This window comes from Mobula birostris, chromosome 15 (genome assembly GCF_030028105.1).
Source record: "Mobula birostris isolate sMobBir1 chromosome 15, sMobBir1.hap1, whole genome shotgun sequence".
In the NCBI taxonomy this organism is placed as follows: domain Eukaryota; kingdom Metazoa; phylum Chordata; class Chondrichthyes; order Myliobatiformes; family Myliobatidae; genus Mobula; species Mobula birostris.
The window spans coordinates 81,915,614-81,942,172 of record NC_092384.1 but is presented as its reverse complement, the minus strand read 5'-3'; the positions used below and the strand labels follow the sequence as shown (position 1 = coordinate 81,942,172).

Genomic DNA, 26,559 nt, shown 5'->3' with positions numbered 1-26,559 from the left:
CTCACTGGGATTGGTCACACAGACTCATACTCACCAGGATTGGTCGCAGTGACTTACACCCACTGGGATTGGTCCCACAGACTCACACTCACCGGGATTGGTCCCAGAGACTCACACTCACAGGGATTGGTCCCAGAGATTCACACTCACCGGGATTGGTCCCAGTGACTCACGCTCACCGGGATTGGTCCCACAGACTCACACTCACTGGGATTGGTCCCAGTGACTCACACTCACCGGGATTGGTCCCACAGACTCACACTCACCGGGATTGGTCCCACAGACTCACACTCACCAGGATTGGTCGCAGTGACTCACACTCACCGGGATTGGTCCCACAGACTCACACTCACTGGGATTGGTCTCACAGACTCACACTCATCGGGTTTGGTTCCACAGACTCACACTCACTGGGATTGGTCCCAGTGACTTACACTCATCGGGTTTGGTTCCACAGACTCACACTCACCGGGATTGGTCCCACAAACTCAGACTCATGCTCATCGGGATTGGTCCCACAGACTCACACTCACCAGGATTGGTCGCAGTGACTCACACTCATTGGGATTGGTTCCACAGACTCACACTCACCAGGATTGGTCGCAGTGACTCACACTCATCGGGTTTGGTTCCACAGACTCACACTCATCGGGATTGGTCCCACAGACTCACACTCACTGGGATTGGTCGCAGTGACTCACACTCACCGGGATTGGTCCCACAGACTCACACTCACCGGGATTGGTCCCACAGACTCACACTCATCGGGTTTGGTCCCACAGACTCACACTCACCAGGATTGGTCCCAGTGACTCACACTCACTGGGATTGGTCCCACAGACTCACACTCATCGGGTTTGGTCCCACAGACTCACACTCACCAGGATTGGTCCCAGTGACTCACACTCACTGGGATTGGTCCCACAGACTCACACTCATCAGGATTGGTCGCAGTGACTCACACTCACCGGGATTGGTCCCACAGACTCACACTCACTGGGATTGGTCCCACAAACTCAGACTCACGCTCATCGGGATTGGTCCCACAGACTCACACTCACTGGGATTGTTCACACTCACTGGGATTGGTCACACAGACTCATACTCACCAGGATTGGTCGCAGTGACTTACACCCACTGGGATTGGTCCCACAGACTCACACTCACCGGGATTGGTCCCAGAGATTCACACTCACCGGGATTGGTCCCAGTGACTCACGCTCACCGGGATTGGTCCCACAGACTCACACTCACTGGGATTGGTCCCAGTTACTCACACTCACCGGGATTGGTCCCACAGACTCACACTCACCGGGATTGGTCCCACAGACTCACACTCACCAGGATTGGTCGCAGTGACTCACACTCACCGGGATTGGTCCCACAGACTCACACTCACTGGGATTGGTCTCACAGACTCACACTCATCGGGTTTGGTTCCACAGACTCACACTCACTGGGATTGGTCCCAGTGACTTACACTCATCGGGTTTGGTTCCACAGACTCACACTCACCGGGATTGGTCCCACAAACTCAGACTCATGCTCATCGGGATTGGTCCCACAGACTCACACTCACCAGGATTGGTCGCAGTGACTCACACTCATTGGGATTGGTTCCACAGACTCACACTCACCAGGATTGGTCGCAGTGACTCACACTCATCGGGTTTGGTTCCACAGACTCACACTCATCGGGATTGGTCCCACAGACTCACACTCACTGGGATTGGTCGCAGTGACTCACACTCACCGGGATTGGTCCCACAGACTCACACTCACCGGGATTGGTCCCACAGACTCACACTCATCGGGTTTGGTCCCACAGACTCACACTCACCAGGATTGGTCCCAGTGACTCACACTCACTGGGATTGGTCCCACAGACTCACACTCATCGGGTTTGGTCCCACAGACTCACACTCACCAGGATTGGTCGCAGTGACTCACACTCACCGGGATTGGTCCCAGTGACCAACACTCACTGGGATTGGTTCCACAGACTCACACTCACCGGGATTGGTCCCACAGACTCACACTCACCGGGATTGGTCCCACAGACTCACACTCATCAGGATTGGTCGCAGTGACTCACACTCACCGGGATTGGTCCCACAGACTCACACTCACTGGGATTGGTCCCACAAACTCAGACTCACGCTCATCGGGATTGGTCCCACAGACTCACACTCACCAGGATTGGTCGCAGTGACTCACACCCACCGGGATTGGTCCCACAGACTCACACTCACCGGGATTGGTCCCAGTGACACACACGCATTGGGATTGGTTCCACAGACTCACACTCACCAGGATTGGTCGCAGTGACTCACACTCATCGGGTTTGGTTCCACAGACTCACACTCATCGGGATTGGTCCCACAGACTCACACTCACTGGGATTGGTCGCAGTGACTCACACTCACCGGGTTTGGTCCCACAGACTCACACTCACCAGGATTGGTCCCAGTGACTCACACTCACCGGGATTGGTCCCACAGACTCACACTCATCGGGATTGGTCCCAGTGACTCACACTCGCTGGGATTGGTCACAGTGACTCACACTCAGCGGGATTGGTCCCAGTGACTCACACTCATCGGGATTGGTCCCAGTGACTCACACTCACCGGGATTGGTCCCACAGACTCACACTCATCGGGTTTGGTCCCACAGACTCACACTCACTGGGATTGGTCCCACAGACTCACACTCATCGGGATTGGTCCCAGTGACTCACACTCGCTGGGATTGGTCACAGTGACTCACACTCAGCGGGATTGGTCCCAGTGACTCACACTCATCGGGATTGGTCCCAGTGACTCACACTCGCCGGGATCGGTCACAGTGACTCACACTCATCAGGATTGGTCCCACAGACTCACACTCACCAGGATTGGTCCCATAGACTCACACTCATCGGGATTGGTCCCATAGACTCACACTCATCGGGATTGGTCCCACAGACTCACACTCATCGGGATTGGTCACAGTGACTCACACTCACCAGGATTGGTCACAGTGACTCACCCTCATCGGGATTAGTCACAGTGACTCACACTCACCGGGATTGGTCACAGTGACTCACACTCATCGGGATTGGTCACAGTGACTCACACTCGCTGGGATTGGTCACAGTGACTCACACTCGCCGGGATTGGTCCCACAGACTCACACTCATCGGGATTGGTCCCAGTGACTCACACTCACCAGGATTGGTCCCAGAGATTCACACTCATCAGGATTGGTCCCACAATCTCACACTCATCAGAATTGTTCACGCTCATTGGGATTGTTCACATTCACAGGTCCATCCACATGACCCATTAACCTGTTAACTGGAACATTTTGTTGCTGTGGAACGGAACTGGAGCACTTTGCAGGAACCCGTGAGCTCATGGGAAGGAAGTACCAACTTCTTTCACGTGGTACCGGAATTGAACTCTGAACTGTGACACCCTGAGCTACAACAGCGTCATGCTCACCGCTACATTGGCGCGGCACCCTGTGGATGATTGTCCTGGACAGCCCTTACCCTCATCCTTTGGTGGGAGTGAATGGGGAGGGGGTCTTGCCACTGGAACCTGGTGAATGTGGAGTTGAGCAGGGAGGGGATGGGCAGAAAGGTCTCTGCTCCAGCTGACATGCCCACAGAGGATGGTAACCCCCCCCTCCCCCAGTGTGATAGTCGGGCAAATACATGCCAGACTTGCTCAGAGCGGCGGCAGAAACAGAACTGGAACTTACTGTAACATACTCTGTGCAATCAGACCACAGGACCAAGCTTGTTAAACATGAAAACACATTTCAGAGCACAGCTAATTATTGTTTGCCTCGTTGACTCTTAAACAGTGTGTTTATATTCATCAAAGCAATCATCTAATAAATAAAATGAACTGACTCAGTGAACCAGAGAGTGCAGATTCTGCAAAACTCTGCCTTCATTCCACTCCACTCACTGTTCAATGATTATTTACTTATTAGTATTTTGTTCTCCTGTATTTGCATTTTGTTACCTTCTGCACAATGATTGTTTCTCCATCTTGTGCAGTTTTTCATTGATTCTATTGTGTTCCTTTGTATTTATTGTGAATTTCCACAAGAAAGTGAACCTCAGGGTAGTGCTGCTGCCTACAGTTCCAACGACCCAGGTCTGGTTTGCTCCAGTGCACTGGTACCATCTCTCACTATAGTTGGTACATCCTTTCTGTGACTGGAAAGGATGGGCGGGGGGAGGTGCCAGAATACGAAGGTGGGGGAGCAAGGGGGAGTTGGTCAGGTGATAGTGAGGGGGAAGGTGGGTGGGTGGGTGGGGGATGAGGGGTGAAGTGAGAAGCTGGAAAGTGCCGGGGGGGGAGAGGTAAAGGGTTGGAGAGGGAGGAATCCGACAAGAGAGGAGAGTGGACCATGGGAGAAAGGGAAGGAGGGGAACCAGAGGGAGGTGATGGGCAGATGACAAGAAGTAGTAAGGGGCCAGAATGGGGAATAGCTGAAGAGAGAAAGGGGAGGGAGAGGAGTGGCCGGAGATTGGCGAAATTGATGTTTGTGTTATCCATTTGGAGGCCACCCTGACAGTATACGAGGTGTCGTTCCTCCAACCAGCGTTTGGCCTCATCGTGGCCACGGACAGACAGGTTGGAATGGAAATGGGAGGTCAAATCACGCTGGTGTCCTCTGGGGTATCCTGACTTTAGACTCGGGCAGAGTGAGGGTACTCGACAAAGTGGTTCCCCAGTCTATCAGACCCATGCAACCGGAATAGCATCACCACCAGAATAATATCACACCTATACAACTGGAATAATATCACAACCGGAATAGCATCACCACCAGAATAATATCACACCTATACAACCGGAATAATATCACAACCGGAATAGCATCACCACCAGAATAATATCACACCTATACAACCGGAATAATATCACAACCGGAATAGTATCACCACCAGAATAATACCAGACCCATTCAACCAGAATAATACCAGACCCATACAACCAGAATAATATCACAACTGAAATAATATTACACCCATGCAACCGGAATAATATCACACCCATACAACCGGAATAATATCACATTTGTACAACCAGAACCGTGGTCACAAAATACTGGAAGAAAAGCAATGTAATCCACAAATTTAGGGACCACCTATAAACACTCACTGTCAATGCTCAGTCCATTCAATGAATAAAGAGATTACCTTTATTTCTCACGTGTACATTGAAACATCAAAGCATTCAGTGAAATGCATCCTTTGCATCAAGTCAAATCAGTGAGGATGTGCTGAGGGCAGCCCACAAGTGTTGCCATGCTTCCAGCTCAAAGATAGCACATCCACAACACAGCAAACTCTTACCCATATGTCTTTGTAATGTGGGAGGAAACCCACACAGGCATAAGGAGAAGGTACAGACAGCAGCGGGAATTGAACTCGGATCTTACAGCCAGCACTGTATTAGTATGACAGTAACAGCTACAACCCGATGCCCTACTCGCATAATCCTACTGGCTCAACTTGACTTCATGGAATGCTGGGGCAGTCATGATGGGAAGAATGGCCTAAATGTACTGATACTGATATTGCTTTTGTCCTTCCCCTTAAGGCCTTAAGACCATAGGCCATTCAGCCCGTTGAGTCTTTTCCACCATTCTATCATGGCTGATCCCAGATCCCAGTCAACCCTATACACCTGCCTTCTTGTCATATCCTTTGATATCCTGACTGATCAAGAAATGATTAACTTCCACCTTAAATATACGCATGGAGTTGGCCTCCACCGCAGTCTGAGGCAGAGCATTCCACAGATTCATTACTCTCTAGCTAAAAAAGTTCTTCCTTATCTCTGTTCTAAAAGGTCGGCCCTCAGTTTTGAGGCTGTGTCCTCTAGTTCTCGATATCCCCACCACAGGAAACATCCTCTCCACGTCCATCCTACCTAGTCCTTTACCCCCTGGGTACAAACTCTGGCCAGGTGACTAACATTTCAGCGAGTGAACAGTTAGGGAACTGTGACCACAACTCCTTAACTTTCAGGATAACTATTCATAAGGATAATACGGTATGGTCCTTCTGGGAGAGTTTTAATTTAGAGTTTGGCAAATTATGAGGGCATTAGACAGAAACTAAGAAACATTAATTGGGAACATCTTTTCTCTGGTAAGTCCACATCAGACATGTGGTGGGTGTTTAAAGATCAATTGCACAGAGTACAGGAAAGATAGGTTCCTGTTAGAGGGAAGAACAGGGATGGAAAGGTAAGAGAACTTGGATGACCTGAGAGGTATAAATTTAGTCAAGAAGAAAAAGGAAAAGTATGTAAAGCTTCAGAAGTCAGGATCAAATGAAGCACACAAGAAGTATAAATAAGCCAGAAGTAACTAAGGGAGGGAGCTAGGAAAGCCAGGAGGGGCCATGCAAAGTCCTTGGTGAGTAGGATCAGGGTGATTCACAAGGCTTTCTTTACATACGTCATGTAAAAGGATAACTGGGGAGAGGGTGGGACCACTCAAGGTTAAAGGGGGGAACATTTGCTTGGATGCAGAGAATGTGAGTGAGGTACTTAATGAGTTCTTTGCTTCAGTACTTACCGAGGAAAAGAATAAGGAGGATCAGGAGATCTGTGCTGAGTGTATAAATACATTAGGGCGCTTAGAGGTCAAGGAGGAGGAAGTGTTGGGCCTTAAGGTGGTTAAGTCTCCAGGGCCTGATGGGATTTATCCTTGGTTATTGAAGGAGGCAAGAAATGAGATTGCTAAGCCCTCAAACAGAATATTTGTGTCCTCTAGCCACAGGTGAGGTCCCAGAGGACTGGCGAGTGGCTAATGTTATTCTTCTATTTAAAACAGGAACAAGGGAAAATCCAGGAAACAATAGACAGGTGAGTCTCATGTCAGTTGCAGGAAAATTGCTGGAGAAAATTCTTAGGGATGGGATACATGAGCATTTGGAGACCCATGGGCTAATTAGGGAGAGGCAGCATGGCTTTGTGCTTGGCGGGTCTTGCCTTACCAACTAGATTGAGTTTTTTGATAAGGTGATGAGAGAGATTGATGAGGGTAGGGCCGTGGATGTTGTCTACATGGATTTTAGTAAGGTGTTTGACAAAGTCCCTCATGGAACTTTTCCCTCGTAGAAGACAGAAGGTGGTGGCTGAAGACACTTATTCGAGCTGGAGGTCTGTAATTAGTGGAGTTCGGCGGGGATCTGTAATGTATATAAATGACCTGGATGAAAATATAGATGGGTGGGTTAGTAAGTTTTTGGATTATACCAAGGTTGGTGGAGTTGTGGATAGTGTAGGAGACTGGTAAATAATACAGCATGATATAGATCAGTTGCAGATATAGACTGAGAAATGGAGTTTAACATGTGAGGTATTGCACCTTGGTGGGGCAAACGCAAGGAGACTGTACACTATTAAGGGCAAGACCTTTGACAGCATTGCTGAGCAGAGAGAATTTGAGTTCAAGTTCATTGCTCCTTGAAAGCGGCTACACAAGTTGGAAAGGTGATGAAGAAGGCTTCTGCAGTGCTTGTTTTATTAGTCAAGGAAATTAGTTCAAAAGTCAGGAGGTTATGTTGCAACTGTATACAACCCTGGGAAGGCCACATCAGGATTATTGCATACAGGAAGGATGTTGAGGCTTTGGAGAGGGTGTAAAAGAGGTTTACCAGGATGCTGCCTGGTTTAGAGGATATGTGATCATGAGAGATTGGATAAACAAGTAGTTTCCTCTGCAGCACCAGTGGCAAAGGAGAGATCTGATAGAGGTTCACAAGATTATGAGAGGCATAGAAAGAGTGGACAGAGAGTATCTGTTTCCCAGGGCTGAAATCTCTAATACAGGGAGCATGCATTCAAGGTGAGAGGGGTTAGGATCAAAGGGGATATGAAGGGTAAGTTTATTACTCAGAACGTTGTGGATGTCTGAAATGCGCTGCCTGGCGTGGTGGTAAAGGCAAATACAGAGGAGAATTTTAAGAGATATTTGGATAGGTACTTGGATGTGAGGAAGATGGAGGGATATGGATATGGTGTAGGAAGGAGGGATTAGTGTTTTGGTGGTTTTGATTTGCTTTTTAGCTGGTTCAGCACAATATTGTGGGCCAATGGAGTGTTCCTGTGCTGTACCCTTCTACGTTCTATGTAAATGATGCACACTGACTAGAATACACCAGCAGGATTCTGTACAAGGTGGTGGTGGGGAAACAACATGGACAGAAAATGGTGTAGATGGGTTAGACCACACCTGGAGAATTCTGCACAACGTGATGGTAGGGGTACGACATAGACCGGGAATGGTGTAGACGGGTTGGCTATACCTGGAGAATTCTGTACGAATGATGGTAGGGTTATGACATGGACAGTGAGTGGTGTAGATGGATTAGACCACACCTGGAGAATTCTGCATGAGCTGATGGTAGGGGTACGACATGGACAGTGAATGGATTAGACAGGTTAGACCACAGCGGGAGAATTCTGCACAAGGTGATGATAGGGGTACGACATAGACAGCAAATAGTGTAGAGGGGTTAGACCACAGCTGGAGAATTCTGTACGAGGTGGTGATAGGGGTACGACATGGACAGTGAATGGCGTAGACAGTCTGACCACACCAGCAGGATTCTGTACGAGGTGGTGATAGGGGTACGACATGGACAGTGAATGACGTAGACGGTCTGACCACACCAGCAGGATTCTGTACGAGGTGGTGGTAGGGGTACGACATGGACAGTGAATGGCGTAGACGGTCTGACCACACCAGCAGGATTCTGTACGAGGTGGTGATAGGGGTACGACATGGACAGTGAATGGCGTAGACGGTCTGACCACACCAGCAGGATTCTGTACGAGGTGGTGATAGGGGTACGACATGGACGGTGAATGGCGTAGACGGTCTGACCACACCAGCAGGATTCTGTACGAGGTGGTGATAGGGGTACGACATGGACAGTGAATGGGCAAGCTTGGTTAGGCTATATTTGTAGAATTCTGTGCTAGCCTAATTACCACACTATAGGAAAGATGTGGCTGTACTGGAGAGATCGCAGGGAGATTTTGCAGGAATTTGCCTGGATTGAAGGATTTCAGAAATTGGATAGGCTGGTTTATTATCTTTCTCTTATTTCTAAATCATAAAAAGAAAAATAGTATGAGCTGAATAACTGGAATAACACCACTGCTATGTGTATCTTATTGAGTTTTAACCGTTCACTCTTATCTCTCCATGAAAATGGTAAAATCCTGTTTATAGTTTACTAACTCATCAACCTGAAATAGTACTTATTCTAAAGGATTTTCAACAGAATTTACTGTGGCAACCGCTCAGAATATGCATCCTGCGAGATGCGCCCATCTCCCTGAGGTTCTAGTAATTCAGAAGTCTCATCCATGGCCATTTCTTTGATGCAGCCTGTCCTTTCGATTACACCCTCCTTCCTGATTTCTGCTGCAGGACCAAGATAGATTCACAGAGTCACAGAGTGTGGAAACAGGCTCTTCAGCTCAACTCGCCCAGGCTGATCAGAATTCTCACCCAAGCTCGCTCCATTTACCTCATCATCCACATACCTGAGGAACTGTCCTTTAAATGCTTTTGGTATTCTTGCCAGAACCACCTCCTCTGGCAATTTGTTCCATATACTTACCGTGCTCCATGCACAATCAATGCCCTCTAGTTCTTGATACCTCAGCCCTGGGGCTAAAAATTGAGTGCACTCCTACTATCAATAGCCTTCTTGATTTTAAATTGCTATGAGATCACCTCTCTATTCCAGACTCTAAAGTTCCAGCCTATCCAACCCCTCCCTCTCACTCAGACCTTCAAATCCTGGCAACATCCTTGTAAATCTTTTCGGTACCCTGTCCAGTTTAATGACATCATTTGTATAGCGAGGCGACAAAACTGAACATAATATTCCAAGAGCAGCCTCACCAGAGTTTCTGTAGAACCGCCCTATGACCTCCCAACTTCTACATTCAGTGCCCGGACCGATGAAGGCCAGCGTGCCAAAAGATTTCTAAAGGTTAGATTAGTTAGTGAAATACATTGTTTGTGTCAACGGCCAACGCAGTCCGAGGATGTGTTGGTGTCACTACATTTCTGGTGCCAATATAGCAAGCCAACAACTTCATAAGCCGTACAAGTCTGGAATGTGGGAGAAGCTGGAGCACCCGGACAAAATCCATGTGGTCATGAGGAGAATGTACACGTTCCTTACAGAGAGCAGTGGGAGTTGAACCCGGAGCACTGGCACTCTAAAGTAATGCACTGACAGCTGGCTGCCATACTTACCCATTACTCCACTTGGGGTGAGCCACGTGCTTGTACTCCTGGGTTCAACACTCCCCAGGGCCCTGGCATTCACTGTCAAGCTAATCTTTAAGATGTTAAAATCCCTGAACTCATCTTCATTCCATGTACCCCAGTTCCTGATGTGTTCACCAATGGGATCAGACTCTCTCCCAAACAAGAGAAAATCTGCAGTTGCTGAAAAATCCAAGCAACACAGGCAAAATGCTGGAGGAACTCAGCAGGCCAGGTAGCATCTATGGAAAAGAGTACATGTCCGCGTTTCGGGCCGAGATCTTTTCACGGGATAGTTTCCCTCCCTCTATCTTCTCTTTGTAAACACCTCCACCATCCCTCCTCTTGTATGCTGAGGGGATTTCTCAACCATTTTCTCAATGTATCCTGTGTTCAGTGTTCAGGGATCTGTCCCACTTCCACACATCCCTCTCTCCATCTCTCTTAGGCCTGTGACCCCATGTTATCTTGCCTCCTCATCCTTCACAATTCTCAGCAGTGAATGCGTTTATCACTCTCTCGCTGACAATGAGTACATTTTCACTGTTCTGTGCTACCACAAGAAAGCAGCATCAATCACTGAGGACCCCAGCGTCCCGGCCATGATCGTCTCGCTGGTACCACCGGTCAGGAGGTTCTGGAGACTTGGGGCTCACAACACCAGGTTCAGGAACAGTTATTACCTTTCAACCATCAGATTCCTCAACGAGAGTGGATACCTTCTCTCACCTCAACACTGGACTGATTCCATAACCTATGGACCCATTTTCAAGAACTCTACAACTCATGTTCTCAGTACTATTTATTTTTAGTTTCAGAAATTGTCTTCTTTTGCAAATTGGCTGTCAGTCTTTGTGTACAGAGTTCATAAATTGCATTTCTTTTATGTTCCTGCAGGAAAATGAATGTCAAGGTAGTATATGGTAATAAAAACGTACTTTCATAGTAAATTGACTTTGAACTTTGAATGTAACTTTGCAGTATTTTGAGCAGATTCTGTGAATCGAGCATTTGGCACAGGCAGGGCCTCACTGTGTACCTGGCTGTCCTTCACATAGCTGTGAGCTTGTATGGGTGTGGGCTGAGCCAGATTGCTAATATTTCATAGAGATTTAGCTCATGAATATTTAACGTTTCTGATTCATTTCACAGTTCATTCTACATTAATGACTTCTCTTATATCTGAGGCTGAGTTAAGAATGCCATCTACCCTAATCACACCAGCGCACCCACTGGTCCTAACTGCAGACACTCCCACTGGAGACACTATACTGTTCAGTCCTTCTACCCATCCCTGACCATAGGGTCACAGAACACTACAGCCCTTCAGCCCATCTATTCCATGCAAACTGCCCAGTCTCATCAACCTGCATCTGGACCATACCCCTCCTAGCCATGTACCTATTTAAATTTCTTTTAAAAGTTGAAATCGAACACGCATCCACCACTTGCACTGGCTCCTCATTCCACACTTTAACCACCCTTGACCGAAGAAGTTCCCCCTCATGTTCCCCTTAAATATTTCATCTTTCATCTTTCAATCTTTATTTCTAGTCTCACTCACTTCAGTGGGAAAAGCCTGCTTGCATTTACCCTATCTATACCCCCCTCATAATTTTGTGTACTTCTATCAAATCTCATCTCATTCTCCTACACTCCTGGAAATAAAGTCCTAACCTATTCAACCTTTCCCTATAATTCAGGTCCCCAAGTCACGGAAACATCCTTGTTAATTTTCTCTGCACTCTTTCAACCTTATTGTCATCTTTCCTGTGGAGAAGTGACTAGAACTGCACACAATACTCCAAAATGGGCCTCATCAACGTCTTATACAACTTCAACATGACAGTCCATCTCCTGTACTCATGACCAGTCACAGTTATTACCCCTCGACCATCAGGCTCTTGAACTGCAGAGGATAATTTCACTCGCCCCAACACTGAACTATTTCCACAACCTATGGATTTACTTTCATGGACACTGCATCTCATGTTCTTAATATTTATTTATTTATTTATTATTTCTTTTTGTTTCTTTGTATTGATTGTGAATAAACTTACTTTGAACATCCACAAGGCCAGAGTCTGAATGGCTGTGTGACAGTGTAGTGCATGATTCACAAAAGGCACACATGACAGGTAATAAGCAATTCTGAGAGCGTGTTCTCCCATTGGTCACCCATTAATCTACTGACCCGCACGTCCTTGGAATGTTAGAGGGAATGCACATGGTTACAGGGAGAACATACAAACTCCTTACAGACATCAGAGGGAATGAAAGCAACACACACAATGCTGGTGAACGCAGCAGGCCAGGCAGCATCTATAGGAAGAGGTACAGTTGACGCTTCAGGCTGAGACCCTTTGTCAGGACTAACAGCAGATTTTCTCATGAGAAGGATTGAAACCTGTGTTGCTGGTGCAGCTGCCCACAAGTAGAGAGATAGGTGGACCCTCCATGGACTGTGGGATGCCTCCTGCTGGAGACAGGTGTGTAAAGCTGAGGTTACAGGTAGACCTAGCATCATCCTACTGACTGGTGGAGCTCTTTGCTGTTTCCTGCTCCTGATTCAAACATCTCTCTGTCCCTCTTAACCACTTTGGACCCCAGTGACCATTACACCACCTCTCGACTACTTCAGGCTTCAGTGTGTCCCTCAGCAGGTCCCGCACCCCGGAACGTCTCAGTCCACAGTGGCCAGTCACAAATACAAGAGATTCTGCAGATGCTGGAAATCCAGAGCAACGCGCACCGAATGCTGGAGGAACTCAGCAGGTCAGGCAGCATCTATGGAGCGGAATAAACAGTCAACTCTTCAGGTCAAGACCCTTCATCAGGACAGGGAAGGAAAGGGAAAGAAGCCAGAATAAGAAGGTGGGGGGAGGGGGAGGAGCACTCTGGCAGGTGATAGGTGAGACCAGGTTAGGGGAAGGTGGGTGGGGGGGGGGCCTTGAAGTAAGAAGCTGGGAGGTGATAGGTGGAAGAAGTACAGGGCTGAAGAAGGAGAAGGTAGTTGACAATGGGAGATAGGGACGAGGAGAGGAAGCAGAGGGAGTGATGGACTGTTGAGAAGAAGGGGTGAGAGGGGAGCCAGAATGGCGAATGGAAGAAGAGGGAGGGGGAGAATTACTGGAAGTTTGAGAAATCAGTGTTCATGCCATCAGGTTAGAGGCTACTGGATGGAATACGATGTTGCTCCTCCAACCTGAGTCTGACCTCATCGTGGCCAAAGAGGATGTCATGGACTGATATGTTGCAATAGGAATGGGCAGTTGAATTGGAATAGGTGGCTACCAGGTGCCTGACTGCTTATTCCCTCCATAGATACTGCCTGACTTGCAGCGTTCTGTGTGTTGCTGGTTAGTTGCCAATAGCTTGCATTGGAGCATTGGCTGGTTGAGTGCAGAACAACTTGCATCTTTCACTGGGTTGTGATTTCCAAATGGCATAGTCAACATTGGACTCAGTTCTCCAACTGGATCAGAGAGGCAAAGAGGACATAGAGTAACAGAGATAATACGAGTAAGAGAGAGGAAGAGTGAGTGAGAGAGAGGGAGGGAGAGAAGGAGTGTGAGAGAGAGAAAGAGAGAGAGTGATAGAACGAGAGGAAGAGGGAGAGGGAGGGGGAAGAGAGCGAGAGAGAGAGAGAGAGAGATGGGTGGAGTGAGGCAGCAAGCGAGAGAGGAAGACAGAGATGGAGAGGCAATGCAAGGAGAAGCACTTGAGGAAGGAACAGACAGAGCCGTATTGAATGAGTGTGAGGGGAGAGCAGGGAGAGGCAAATTGGTGAGATTTATAAACGTGTCAGTGAGTCAGTAACAGCTGGTATGGTGAATACTCCACAGTCCCTCGGCAGAGAGTGACAAGCTGCCATCCTCTACGCTGTCATGGAGATGAACCCTAACACAAGAAGGTAAAGATGATTTAAGCAGTTCTGACATTAACTCGCGCCATGTCCTTGAAATGAAACAGTGACTGTCTATAGTTACAGAGAGTGACAATACTGTGAACAGAGACCCAGTAATGTGGAAACTACCCTTCACCCAGAATGTTCAGACACTAAAGCCCCAATCAGCCTCAGTCTCTACCTCCCCCCATCCCCAACCCTGGCTCCATCTTCCTCCATTCTTTTCTGATCTGCTTCCACTTATCACCTGCCAACCTCAGTTTCAGATCTCCTTCCCCACCCACCTGGTCCCATCTGCCCATCAAGTCCCCTCCCCACCTGGTTCACCCATCAGTCTGCCTCCCCCCTCTTTACACCGGCTGCCTCTCCTCTCCACTCTCAGTCCTGATGGACTGCCTTGGAATATTGTGTTCATTTCTGATCCCCTCACTATAGGGAGGATGTGGAAGCTTTAGAGAGGGCGCAGAGGAGATTTACCAGGATGCTGCCTGGATTAGAGAGCATGTCTTGTGAGGATACGTCAAGTGAGCTAGGGATTTTCTCTTCGGAGCAAAGGAGGATGAGAGGTGACTTGAGACGATAAGAAGCAAGGATATAGTGGACAGACAGAGTCTTTTTCACAGGGCAGAAACGGCTAATACGAGAGGGTATTTATAGGCATCCGTTAGTCCCATGAGACCATGGATTTGCGCCTTGGAAGGTTTCCAGGGCGCAGGCCTGGGCAAGGTTGTATGGAAGACCGGCAGTTGCCCATGCTGCAAGTCTCCCCTCTTCACGCCACCGATGTTGTCCAAGGGAAGGGCACTAGGACCTATACAGCTTGGCACCAGTGTCATCGCAGAGCAATGTGTGGTTAATTGCCTTGTTCAAGGACACAACACGCTGCCTCAGCCAAGGCTCGAACTAGAGACCTTCAGATCACTAGACCGATGCCTTAACCACTTGGCAAGAGGGTATAATTTTAAGGCAAATACAGGAAAGTAGAGGGGGATATAAGAGTAAGATTTAGCGTGGAACGCCCTGCCAGGGTTGGTGGTCGAGGCAGATACATCAGGGGTATTTAAGAGACTCTTAGACAGACACACAGATGATAGGGAAATGGAGGGCAATGTAGGAGGAAAGGGTTAGATTGATCTTAGGGTAGGTTAAAAGGATGGCACAATATCGTGGACTGTAGGACCTGTACTGTGCTGTGTTCTATATCTTATAGAATGGCCTTTCAGTACTATGTTCTGTAGTTACACAGGCAGTGACCCCCATCATGAATAAAGAGTCACTCTGTGGCTGTTGCTCTTGGGGTCAGTTTGGTAGTGCAAACACCTTACAGCACCATCCATTAACGACTGGAAGTACAATTCTTACCATTGTCTGTAGTTTGTAATTACATTCTGTCTACATAGCCTCCGACCTGATGGTATGAATATCAATTTCTCCTTCCGATAAAAAAAAATTCCCTCCTTGTCCTCTCTTCTTCTATTCCCCATTCTGACCTTTTATCTCCTCCCCTCACCTGCCTATCACCTCCTTCTGGTGCCTCTCCTCCTTCCCTGTCTCCTATGGTCCACTTTCTTCTCCTATCAGATTCCTTCATTTCCAGCCCTTTATCTTTCCCACCCACCTGGCTTCTCCTTCCCCTCCCCCAGCTCTTTATTCTGTCTTCTTCCCTCTTTCCTTCCAGAGCCGATGAAGGGTCTCAGCCTGAAATGTCAACTGTTTATTCATTTCCATAGATGCTGTCTGACCTGTGGGTGGGGAATTTTGTGTGCGTTGCTTTGGATTTCCAGCATCTGTAAAATTTTTTTCTGTTTAAGATTTTGTACGTTCTCTCCATGATGTGTGGATTTCCTCTGGATGCTCTGGTTTCCTCCCACATTCCAAAGATGTAAAGGTTAGGATTAGTAAGTTGTGGGCATGTTATGTTGGTCCTGCAAGTGTGGCGACATTTACAGTCTGTCCCAGCCGATCCTCAGACTGTGTTGGTTGTTAACACAAACAATACATATCAGAACCAGAATCAGAATCAGAATCAGGACCAGAATCAGAATCAGAATCAGAACCAGAATCAGAACCAGAATCAGAATCAGAATCAGAACCAGAATCAGAATCAGAATCAGAACCAGAACCAGAATCAGAACCAGAATCAGGACCAGAATCAGAATCAGAATCAGAACCAGAATCAGAACCAGAATCAGAATCAGAATCAGAATCAGGACCAGAATCAGAATCAGAATCAGAATCAGGACCAGAATCAGAACCAGAATCAGAATCAGAATCAGAACCGGAACCGGAACAGGAACTGGAACTGGAACTGGAACTGGAACCGGAACCGGAACTGGAACCGGAACCAGAATCAGAATCAGAATCAGAATCAGCACCAGGACCAGGACCAGGACCAGGACCAGGTTTATTATCACCAGCATGTGTCATGAAATTTGTTAACTTAGCAGCAGCAGTGCAATGCAATACATGATAACATAGAAAGAAAATAAATAAATAAATAAACAAACAAACCAATTACCGTAAATGTATATTGAATAGATTAAAAACCATGCCAAAACAGTATGTTTTGATGTAAATGTGACAAATAAAGCTCATCTTTAATCTCCCTCAATCTCTGAGCCCCTACAAGACACAGTGAGTTGTTTAACAATCCGCAGCCCACCCGTGTGGTTCACCATTCGGATTCCAGTGCTGATTGATGTGCCAGGGCAGGGACAGACACACAGGGGTGGGGATTGAGGAGGGTTCTGAGTTCCAGCAGTCAGCTCTGCAGCAAGCTCAGAACCCAGGACAGGGGACAACTGCCCTAGTTGCTGCTTCCTCTGCCCCGCTCCCTGAACCTAGACTCACACACACATGGCACACAGCAGTTCAAGTCAATTTACTATCGAAGTGTGTACCCTTACATTCATTTTCTTCCAGGCATTTACAGGGGAAAAAAGAAATTCAACAGAATTTACGAAAAAACTAGATTTAAGACCATAAGACATAGGAGAAGAATTAGGCCATTTGGCCCATCAAGTCTGCTCCACCACTTAATCATGGCTGGTCCTTTTTTCTCCCCCTCCTCAGACTTACTCCCCAGTCCTCTCCCCACAACCTTTGATGCCGTGTCCAATCAAGAACCTATCAATCCCTGCCTTAAATACACACAATACACACAACGACCTGGCCTCCACAGCTGCATGTAGCAACAAATTCACCATCCTCTGGCTAAAGAAATTTCTCTGCGTTTCTGTTTTAAATGGAAGCCCCTCTATCCTGAGGCTGTACCCACTTGTCCGAGATTCCCCCACCATGCGAAACATCCTTTCTGCATCTACTCTGTCTAGGCCTTTTAACATTTGAAATATTTCAATGAGATCCACCCTCATCCTTCTAAATTCCAGCGAGTACAGACTCAGAACCATCAAACATTCCTTGTATAATAACCCTTTCATTCCTGGAATCATCCTTGTGAACCTCCTCTGAACCCTCTCCAATGCCTCCACAATCTCTACCGCTACCTCTTTCAGAACCCGAGGATACAGTTCATTTGGCCCAAGTGATTTATATATCCATAGGTCTTTCAGCTTTTTGAGCACCTTATCTTTTGTAATAGTAACTGCACCCACATCTCTTGCTTCACACACTACAACATCAGGCATACTGCTAGTGTCTTCCACAGTGAAGACTGATGCAAAATACTCATTTAGTTCATCCGCCACCTCCTTGTCCCCGTTATTATTTCTCCTGCCTCATTTTCTAGTGGTCCTATATCCACTCTTATCTCTCTTTTAGTATTCCACATACTTGAAAAAAGCATTTTCTATCCACTTTGATATTGTTAGCTGGCTTGCTTTCATATTTCATCTTTTCCTTTCTAATCATTCTTTTAGTTGCTCTCTGTAGGCTTTTTAAAGCTTCCCAGTCTTCTGTCTTCCGGCTAATTTTTGCTTTGTTGTATACCCTCTCTTTTGCTTTTACATTAGCTTTAACTTCCTTTGTTAGCCACAGTTGTACTATTTTGCCATTTGAGTATTTCTTTGTTTTTGGAATACATCTTTCCTACACCTTCTTTATTTTTCCCAGAATCACAAGCCATTGCTGCTCTGCTGACATCCCTGCCAGCAGCTCCTTCCAATTTACTTTGGCCAGCTCCTCTCTCATACCACTGTGATTTCCTTTACTCCACTGAAATACTGCTACATCAGACTTTACTTTCTCCCAATCAAATTTCAAGTTGAACTCAATCATATTGTGATCACTGGCTCCTAAGGGTTCTTTTACCTTAAGCTCCCTAGTCGCCTCCAGTTCATAAGAACATAAGAAATAGCAGCAGGAGTAGGCCATCCGGCCCATCGAGCCTGTCCCGCCATTCAATAAGATCATGGATGATCTGTCCGTAAACTCAGCTTCAACTACCTGCCTTTTCCCTATTACCCTTAATTCCTCTACTATGTAAAAATCTATCTAACTGTATCTTAAATATATTTAGTGAAGAAGCCTCATCTGCTTCCCTGGGCAGAGAATTCCACAGATTCACCACTCTCTGGGAAAAATAGTTTCTCCTCATCTCTGTCCTAAATCTACTCCCCTGAATCTTGAGACAATGTCCCCTAGTTCTAGTCTCACCTACCAATGGAAACAACTTTCCTACTTCTATCTTAGCTATCTCTTTCAAAATGTTGTATGTTTCTATAAGATCCCCTCTCATTCTTCTGAATTCCAGAGAGTATAGTCCCAGGCGACTCAATCTCTCCTCATAGGTTAACCCCTTCATCCCTGGAATTAACCTGGTGAACCTCCTCTGCACTGCCTCCAAAGCCAGTATATCCTTCCTCAAGTATGGAGACCAGAACTGCACACAGTACTTCAGGTGCGGCCTCACCAGAACCCTGTACAGTTGCAGCATGACCTCCCTGCTCTTGAATTCAATCCCTCTAGCAATGAAGGCCAACATTCCGTTTGCCTTCTTAATAACCTGTTGCACCTGCAAGCCAACCCTTTGTGATTCATGAACAAGCACTCCCAAGTCCCTCTGCACAAAAGCATGCTGCAATCTTTCACCATTTAAATAATAATCTGCTCTTCTATCATTCCTTCCAAAGTGGATGATCTCGCATTTACCAATGTTGTATTCCATCTGCCAGACCCTGGCCCATTACATAACACCCAATCCAGTATAGCTGATCCTGTAGTAGGCTCAATGACAAACTGCTCTAAAAAGCCATCTCACAGGCATTCAACAAACTCACTCTCTTGAGATCCATTACCAACCTGATTTTCCCAATCGACCTGCATGTTAAAATCTCCCATGACTATCGTAACATTGCCCTTTTGGCTCACCTTTTTTATTCCTGTTGTAATCTGTGGTCCACATCCCAGCCACTGTTGTGAGGCCTGTATATAACTGCCATCAGGGTCCTTTTACCCTTGCAGTTTCTTAACTCAACCCACAAGGATTCAACATCTTCCAATCCTATGTCACATCTTTCTACTGATCTGATACCATTCTTTACCAGCAGAGCCACGTCACCCCCTCTACCTACCTTCCTATCCCTCTGGTACAATATGCAGCCTTGGACATTCAGCTCCCAACCTCAACTACAACCATCCTTCTGCCACGATTCAGCAATGGCCACAACATCATACCTGACAATCTTTAAAATTGCAACAAGATCATCCACCTTATTTCTCATACTCCATGTATTGAGATATAACACTTTGAGTACTGTACTTGCTACCCTTTTTGATTTTACATCCCTCATGCACTGATACTCACCCTGCAGGCTGCAGTTATGTCCTATCATCTGCCTGCCCTTCCTGACAGTCTGACTGCACGCTGTCTTTGCATTTTTACCATCCATCCTATTCTGAGTTCCTTCACTCTGGTTCACAACCCCCTGCCAAATTAGTTTAAACCCTCCCCAACAGCTCTAACAAATCTGCCCGCGAGAATATTGGTCCCCCGCGGGTTCAAGTGCAACCTGTCACTTTTGTACAGGTCATACCTCCCCCAGAAGAGATCCCAGTGATCCAAGAACCTGAAGCCCTGCCCCCTGCACCAACTTCTCAGCCACACATTCATCTGCCAAATCACCCAGTTGTGTACATAAACAAAGACAGACAATCAACCGATGTGCAAAAGAAGACAGATTGTGCAAATATAAAAAACCCCACAGTGGTGGTGTGTCACTATTACAGCTCAGGGTGCTCTGGAGTTTGGAGTTCAATTCTGATGCTGAATGTAAGGTTCTGTACGTTCTCCCGGGACCGCATGGGTCTTCCACAAGGTGCGTCGGTCTTCTCCAACGAACCGGCTAGTAGGTTAGTTGGTCATTGTAAATTGTCCCGTGATTACGTTCAGATTAAATTGGTGGGTTTCTGGGCAGGCAGCTCCGTGGGTCAGAAGGGGCTGTTCTGCAACGTAGATCTAGTAAAAAAATACTGAGAACATGAGTTGTAGAGTCCTTGAAAGTGAGCGTGTCGGTCGTGGAATCTGTTCAGAGCTGTGGTGAGCGAAGTTGTCCAAACCAGTTCAGAACCTCATGGTTGCAGGGTAGCATCAGGCACTCCTCAGGACCTGGGAATCCCCAGGGTCAGTGGGTCTGGCAAGAGGCTCTGGTCTGTCCTCAATCTGTCTGAAACTCCCACTGCTTCTCCGTAGTCATTGTGTTTCATACCTAATGTTGGCTCATGACCATAAGACATAGTAGCAGAATTCGACTATTTCGCCCACGGAGTCTGTTCTACCATTCACACATGGCTGATTTCAACCCCATTCTCTAGCCTTCTCCCAGTAACCTTTAATGCCCTGACTAATCAAGAACCTATTAACCTCCACTTTAAATACCTATACCCAATACTTGGCCTCCACAGCCGTCTGTGGCAATGAATTCTATAGATTCACCACCCCTGGTTAAAGAAATTCCTCCTTATCTCTGTTCTGTGGATATCTCTTTATTCTGAGTCCATGCCCTCTGATCCTAGGCATCCTCTCCACTCCCACTCTTTCTGGGCTTTTTAGTATTCAGCCGGGAACTGAATACTAAACATTGGTCATGATAAGACACAGCACCTGGTCGTTTGGAGGAGGGATGGTCTTCCTCGCCACCATGTCATTTTCCACCTCAAAACGAGCATAGAAGTTGTTCAACTCATCTGGGAGGGAGGCAGCACCAGCACAGATGAGTGGTGGTCTGGTAGTGCTCTGCATCTGGCTGCCTGTGCAACTCACCATGACCTGAGAATGACAGCCTTCATCCACCTCCCTGTGCTTTGTTGTGGGCCTCTCAGAGTCAGCGGATGAGGATTACTGCCAGTTCACAACCTTGTGAGATGGTCAACATCTGCAAGACTCGAGCTTTGACACATTGATGGCAATTTTGTTGAATTTCAAAGTTCAAAGTAAATTTATTATCAACTGTGTCCAGTTCTGGTCGCCTCACTATAGGAAGGATGTGGAAGCATTGGAAAGGGTACAGAGGATATTTACCAGGATGCTGGCTGGTTTAGAGAGTATGCATTATGATCAGAGATTAAGGGAGTTAGGGCTTTACTCTTTGGAGAGAAGGAGGATGAGAGGAGACATGATAGAGGTGTACAAGATAATAAGAGGAATAAATAGAGTGGATAGCCAGCGCTTCTTCCCCAGGGCACCACTGCTCAATACAAGAGGACATGGCTTTAAGGTAATGGCTGGGAAGTTCAAGGGGTATATTAGAGGAAGGTTTTTTACTCAGAGAGTGGTTGGTGCGTGGAATGCACTGCCTGAGTCAGTGGTAGAGGCAGATACACTAGTGAAGTTTAAGAGACTACCAGACAGGTATATGGAGGAATTTAAGGTGGGGGCTTATATGAGAGGCAAGGTTTGAGGGTCGGGCTGAAGGGCCTGTACTGTGCTGTACTATTCTATGTTCTATGTAAGTGTAGGTCACCATATACAATCTTGAGATACATTTTCTTACAGGTATTCACAGTAGATAAAAAGAAATACAATAGAATCAATGAAAGTATTCACCCCTCTTGGAAGTTTTCATGTTTTATTGTTTTACAACATTGAATCACAGTGGATTTAATCTGACTTTTTTTTACACTGATCAACAGAAAAAGACTTTCGGTCAAAGTGAAAACAGATCTCTACAAAATGAATTTTGTCTGTGCTGGTGCTGCCTCCCTCCCAGATGAGTTGAACAACTTCTATGCTCGTTTTGAGGTGGAAAATGACATGGTGGCGAGGAAGACCATCCCTCCTCCAAACGACCAGGTGCTGTGTCTTATCGTGACCAATGTGAGGAGAACCCTGTGCAGGGTCAACCCACAGAAGGCTGCTGGACCAGACAATATTCCTGGCAGAGTGCTTAGAGGATGTGCAGACCAGCTAGCTAAGATTCTCACTGACATCTTCAACATCTCCCTGAGCAGCACCGTCGTTCCTATGTGCTTCAAGGCCGCCACCATTGCCCCGTGCCGAAGAAGTCTTCAGTGTCCTGCGTCAACGACTACCATCCCGTTGCACCCACATCCATCACCATGAAGTGTTTCGAGAGGCTCGTCATGAGGCACATCAAGACCCTGCTGCCCCCCTCACTGGACCCCTGCAGTTCACGTATCGTCCCAACCGTTCAACAGACGACACCATTGCCATCACCCTCCACCTGGCCCTAACCCACCTGGACAAAAGAGACATGTATGTTCGAATGCTGTACATAGACTTCAGTTCAGCATTCAACACAATCATTCCTCAGAAACTGACTGGAAAGCTGAGCCTACTGGGTCTGAACACCTCTCTCCGCAACTGGATTCTAGACTTCCTGACTGGGAGACCTCAGTCAGTCCAGGTCGGGAGCAGCATCTCCAACACCATCACACTGAGCACGGGGGCCCCCCAGAGATGTGTGCTCAGTCCACTGTTGTTCACTCTGCTGACCCACGACTGTGCAGCAATACACAGCTTGAACCACATCATCAAGTTCGCCGATGACATGACCATGGTGGGCCTCATCAGCAAGAACAACGAGTCAGCATACAGAGAGGAGGTGCAGCGGCTAACGGACTGGTGCAGAGCCAACAACCTGTCTCTGAATGTGAACAAAACAAAAGAGATGGTTGTTGACTTCAGGAGGACACGGAGTGACCATCCTCTGCTGAACATTGACGACTCCTCCGTTGAGATCGTTAAGAGCACCAGATTTCTTGGTGTTCACCTGATGGAGAATCTCACCTGGTCTCAACACCAGCTTCATAGCCAAGAAAGCCCAGCAGCGTCTCTACCTTCTACGAAGACTGAGAAAAGTCCATCTCCTACCCCCTCATCCTCACCACATTCTACAGAGGATGTATCGAGAGCATCCTGAGCAGCTGCATCACTGCCTGGTTTGGGGATTGTACCATCTCAGATCGCAAGACCCTGCAGCAGATAGTGAGGTCAGCTGAGAAGATCATTGGGGTCTCTCTTCCTGCCATTACAGACCTTTACACTACTGGCTGCATCCGTAAAGCAAACAGTATTGTGAAGGACCTCATGCACCCCTCATACAGACTCTTCTCCCTCCTGCCATCTGGCAAAAGATACCGAAGCATTCGGGCTCTCACCACCAGACTGTGCAACAGTTTCTTCCCCCAAGTCATCAGACTCCTTAATACCCAGAGTCTAGACTGACATCTACCTCATTTATTATTATATTGTAATTTGTCCTCTACTGTGCCTATTGTCTTGTTTATTAATTATTGTACTGCCCTGCACCGTTTTGTGCACTTCATGTAGTCCTGTGTTGGTCTGCAGTCTAGTGTAGTTTTTATGTTGTCTTACGTAGTCTAGTGTAGCCTTGTGCTGTCTCACATAGTCAAGTGTAGTTTTGCGTTGTTTCATGTAGCACCATGGTCCTGGAGGAACGTTGTTTCGTTTTTACTGTGTATGGTACCAGCAGTTTATGGTCGAAATGACAATAAAAAGAGACTTGACTTGACTTGAATTAAATTAATTACAAATATAAAACACAAAATAATTGACTGCATAAATATTCACTCCCTTTAATGTGACACTGCAAATCGTCACTGGTGCAGCCAATTGGTTTTAGAAGCCACATAGTTAGTGAAATGGAGATCACCTGTGTGCAGTCAAGCTGTTTCAATCGATTGTAGTAAAAATACACTTGGATCTGGAAGGTCCAACTGCTGGTGAGTCCGTATCCTGGCAAAAACTACACCATGAAGACAAAAGAGCACTCCAAGCAACTCTGCAAAAAGGTTATTGAAAAGCACAAGTCAGAAAAACTTCCAAGTCACTGAATATTCCTTGGAGTACAGTTAAGTCAATCCTCAAGAAATGGAAGGAATATGACACAGCTGCAAATCTGCCTCGAGCAGGCCATCCTCAAAAACTGAGTGACTGTGCAAGAAGGGGACTGGTGAGGGGGGTCACCAAGTGACCTGTGACAACTCTGGAGGAGTTACAAGCTTCAGTGGCTGAGATGGGAGAGACTGTGCAGACAACGACTGTTGCTCAGGCGCTTCACCAGTCACAGCTTCATGGCAGAGTGGCAAAGAGAAAGCTACTGTTGAGAAAACTCACATGAAGTATGGCTAGAGCCAGAAGGCATCTGGGAAACTCTGAAGTCGGCTGGAAGAAGGTTCTATGGTTGATGAAACCAAAATTGAGCTTTTTGGCCATCAGACTAAACACTATGTTGGGTATAAGCCAAACACCACACATCATCAAAAACACACCATCCCTACTGTGAAGCTTCACTGCAGCAGGCCCTGGAGGCTTGTGAAGGTAGAGAATAAAATGAATGCAGCAAAATACAGGGAAATCCTGGAGGAAAACCTGATGCAGTCTGCAAGAGAACTGCGAATTGGGAGATTTGTTTTCCAGCAAAATAATAACCCCAAGCATAAAGCCAAAGCTACACAGGAATGGCTTACAAACAACAAAGTTAATGTACTGGAGTGGCCAAGTCAGTATCCAGACCTCAATTGAACTGAGAATTTGTGGCTGGACTTGATTGCTGCAAAAGGTGCATCTACTAAATGCTCGCTTGAAGGGGGTGAATAATTATGCAATCAATTATTTTGTGTTTTATATTTGTAATTAATTTATATCACTTTGTAAAGACCTGTTTTCACTTTGACAAGAGCCTTTTCTGTTGATCAGTATCAAAAAAAGCCAAATTAAATCACAGTGATTCAATGTTGTAAAACAATAAAACATGAAAACTTCCAAAGGTGCTGTACAGACAATGACTGACAAATAACTATTGTGCAAAAGATAGACTGCAAGTACAAAGAAATAATATTGAGAACATGAGTTGTAGTGTCCTTGAAAGTGAATCTGTAACTTGTGGAATCAGTTCAATGTCAAGTTGAGTGAAGTTATCTCTCTGGTTCAAGAACCTAATGGTTATAGGGTAAAAACTGTTCCTGACTCTGGCCACGTGCAACCTAAGGCTCCCCTACCTCTGGCCCGGTGGCTGAAGGGTAATAACTGTTCCTGAACCTGGCTGTGTAGGACCTGAGGCTCCTGTACCCCCAGCCCATCCCCAGCCCAGTGGTTGAGGGATAATAACTGTTCCTGAACCTGGCTGTGTAGGCCCTGAGGCTCCTGTCCCTGCAGCCTGGTGGTTGAGGAGTAATAACTGTTCCTGAACCTGGCCGTGTGGGCCCTGAGGCTCCTGTACCCCCGGCCCAGTGGTTGAGGGATAATAACTGTTCCTGAACCTGGCTGTATAGGCCCTGAGGCTCCTGTACCTCCATCCCAGTGATTGAACATAGAACATAGAAGAGTACAGCACAGTACAGGCCCTTTGGCCCACAATGTTTTGCCGACCCTCAAACACTGCCTCCCATATAATACCCCACCTTAAATTCCTCCATATACCTGTCTAGTAGTCTCTTAAACTTCACTAGTGTATCTGCCTCCACCACTGACTCAGGCAGTGCATTCCACGCACCAACCACTCTCTGAGTGAAAAACCTTCCTCTAATATCCCCCTTGAACTTCCCAGCCCTTACCTTAAAGCCATGTCCTCTTGTATTGAGCAGTGGTACCCTGAGGAAGAGGTGCTGGCTATCCACTCTATCTATTCCTCTTATTATCTTGTACACCTCTATCATGTCTCCTCTCATCCTCCTTCTCTCCAAAGAGTAAAGCCCTAGCTCCCTTAATCTCTGATCACAATGCATACTTTCTAAACCAGGCAGCACACTAGTAAATCTTCTCTGTACCCTTTCCAATGCTTCCACATCCATCCTATAGTGAGGCAACCAGAACTGGACACAGTACTCCAAGTGTGGCCTAACCAGAGTTTTATAGAGCTGCATCATTACATCACAACTCTTAAACTCTATCCCTCGACTTAT

At 46.8% G+C, this 26,559-nt stretch overlaps 1 protein-coding gene across 1 annotated transcript in view; it reads left to right on the top strand.

The window, feature by feature from the left end:
• LOC140210203 (carbohydrate sulfotransferase 8-like) overlaps window positions 1-26,559 on the top strand; it is a 62,075-nt gene that overhangs the window by 23,497 nt on the left and 12,019 nt on the right. The gene's annotated exons all lie outside the window — the stretch shown is intronic.